Source organism: Cryptomeria japonica, chromosome 5 (genome assembly GCF_030272615.1).
Source record: "Cryptomeria japonica chromosome 5, Sugi_1.0, whole genome shotgun sequence".
Classification (NCBI taxonomy): domain Eukaryota; kingdom Viridiplantae; phylum Streptophyta; class Pinopsida; order Cupressales; family Cupressaceae; genus Cryptomeria; species Cryptomeria japonica.
In genome coordinates this window covers 697,200,562-697,203,286 of record NC_081409.1, presented here as the reverse complement: position 1 = coordinate 697,203,286, position 2,725 = coordinate 697,200,562, and the positions used below count along the sequence as shown (strand labels likewise).

Here is a 2,725-nt window from a genome sequence, read left to right as displayed (position 1 = left end):
GTGAGATGGTTAGAGATAAGACCATATTATTACTAGAGACTTCTAGAAATATTCTTAGAGCCCCAAGTAAGATTAACATGTGAACGTGTGTGAATATGACCTACTAGGTGAGCTAGTTATGTAATATACATTCTTCACACCAACATCGTCCTTAAGTGCAAATTAGAGAGGAATAAATAAATGTGCAAGAATGAAAAGATGATGCAACAGTGGGTCTCAATTACTAGACCATGGTACGTACCCAAAAATACAAAGTTTCTCTCACAAATAGTGTAAAGGAGAAAAAACCCTTTCCAAAAGAAAATACAACAAAACATGTACAAGTGATGAAAGAAGTGATGAATGGAAGACTTGGCATGGTCCCCCAGAACTTGATCCTTCTCAAATATACAATAGGTATTGCATTATGGGGGAGAAAGGGTTAGAATATATATCCCCACATAATGAAGTAGCTCCTAGATGCAATGGTGAATGCTTGAAGACAAAAGATAACACAGTACAAACAACCTACCCCCCCTTGAGAATAAACAAGTCCAATGGTTGATGTAGAAGAAAATTCATCTCCAAGAAGAGAGATGAGGAACAAATATCACAATGGATGTCTTTGAAAATTGATCAATTGTTTCCATGTTGATGTTAAAATTTATCAAAATAAAGTTAGGTTTTCTAAGCCACACTACGGAAGATGAAAATCTAGTGGAGATGGACGTAGAACAAAAAAGGCCAATATCCTCTTCTATAAAGTCAAAAGCCATGGGCAGTCTGCTAATTGGATGGCAATACCTCTGCAAGGCCTATTACTATATAAATTTGAAACTAGAACAAAATTTTCCCACAATCATCTTTTTCATCGATCAATCAATGTATTCCACAATGTCCATGGCGGCCTACGGGCAGGCCTGTGCAATGGTAAAAATTGCCCAGGCCGAACAGCAGAACCCAGTTCTGTTCACTCCGCCTGCTAGTCCTTACTCTGCATACCTCTTACTCGAGGAAGATAAACATGAGATAATGGTGCCTCTGCATCATGCTGCTGGGGATGTTGTAATGGCTACCTGCGAGAATTGTCATTTCCCCAAAACAAATGCTTAAGAATCGAATACATTACAACTACAAGTAATGGGACAAGTTCAACCACTTGGACAGAATGCGATAGGGTGTACTGTATTCCTGTTTAGGGCAAACCCATCTCCTCCCATTGCTACTATGTTGTGCGAGCTGAAGGCAAGGACAAGGGGTAAAAATGGCAACTTTTATTTAATTTGTTAGTTGTGGAGAATTTTGGCTCTGTGGGTATTTCTAGATTGAAGTTAATCATCATCTGACATTCTTTCTGCATAAAGTATTGAATCTGTATTTATAGGTGTGGACAGATTAGTAGAAACATGCTCTACTGAAGAAGACATGAGAACATTTTTCTGTTGTAGATGTGTGAAAGATGTTCATCCTAGAGCTTTTCAACCCACAAACTCATATCAACAAATGCAAATAATCTCCTCAAGGAAGTACAGATTTGCAACCAAGAGCACGTAGCTTCTGATGGTTTCCCTCCTCACTTTTTTGGCATAGGAGTAATTAAGAGCACGTAGCTTCTGATGGTTTCCCTCCTCACTTTTTTTGCGTAGGAGTAATTGGTGGAGTGTGGTAGCTAAAGAGATGTGTGGTAATCATGGCAGACTTGCTCATGTTGGAGGGGAAAATACTGAGTTGAGAGCACAATATCCCCCTTTTGATTTCTCTTTGCTAGAGAAAGGGCCTCTTATTGTTATAGTTGGGGACTGGTACTGCCCTTTCATCTTTATCAATGAATTGGGTACCAGATTGGAGGATGTTAAGATTCAGCTCATGGAGTGTCCCTTCTATAAGATGGATCTACAAAAGTTCTGGGAAGAGATATATTCAATTCAAGGTATGACAGGAAAAGATGTTCATGTGGACCAAACCTTAAGGGTAAAAGAAGGGCTATTGTTTGGAGAGGTGGGAACTGAGGATATTAGAGATAATGAAGGCAGTGTTTTGTTTAAAAGTGTGGGGAGGCAACAGGCTACTGGTGTGATACTTAGCTGGCTCATTATTGCCAAAATGAGGGCTTATCAAGATACATATGGATTAAATCAAGAGGGAAGATATGTAAGGGTGAAGAAATCATTTAGTGGCAGTGGGATGAAAGGAAAATTTGCCTGCTATGTTGTAGTGGAAAGATACGTATTGAAAAGAATGGATGGGAGCGTTGTACTTGGTTATTCATTTAGAAATCCGAAACAAATACAGGGGAAGTGGGAAGTGCTAGGTGGACACTTATAATTGCTTTTTAAATATTTTCTCTTTTGTTAAATGGGTTGTAATATCTGAACTCACAATTGCCTGATTTTGCCACTTTCTAAAGAAATTCAGGTTTAGCTTTATTATTACTTATTGGTTTACAAGATTAAATCAATTCAGTTCATTTTCTTTTTGAATAACAGATTGATTCACAATATGGATGAATGAAATTGAAATACCAGATTAGTTTGTAACAAAAGAAAAAGAAATAACTGATTGGAGCTATAATCTAAGAAGGCAATAGAGTTACAAAACATAGATCCGAGTGCCCAAAGTGTTCAAATTAAGGCATTTACAGTAAGATTATCATTATAATTATAATAAGAAAACTGATGAATGTTGATACAAACAACCTTGTCATTAATCTTTTACATGATTTATTCATAATGGAGATTAATCTAGG

General features: G+C 37.3%; 1 pseudogene; it reads left to right on the top strand.

Annotated features, from left to right (window-relative positions):
• Nucleotides 1-879: 879 nt before the first annotated feature.
• LOC131876084 (uncharacterized) lies at nt 880-2,304 on the top strand (annotated as a pseudogene).
• The last annotated feature ends 421 nt before the right edge of the window (nt 2,305-2,725 follow it).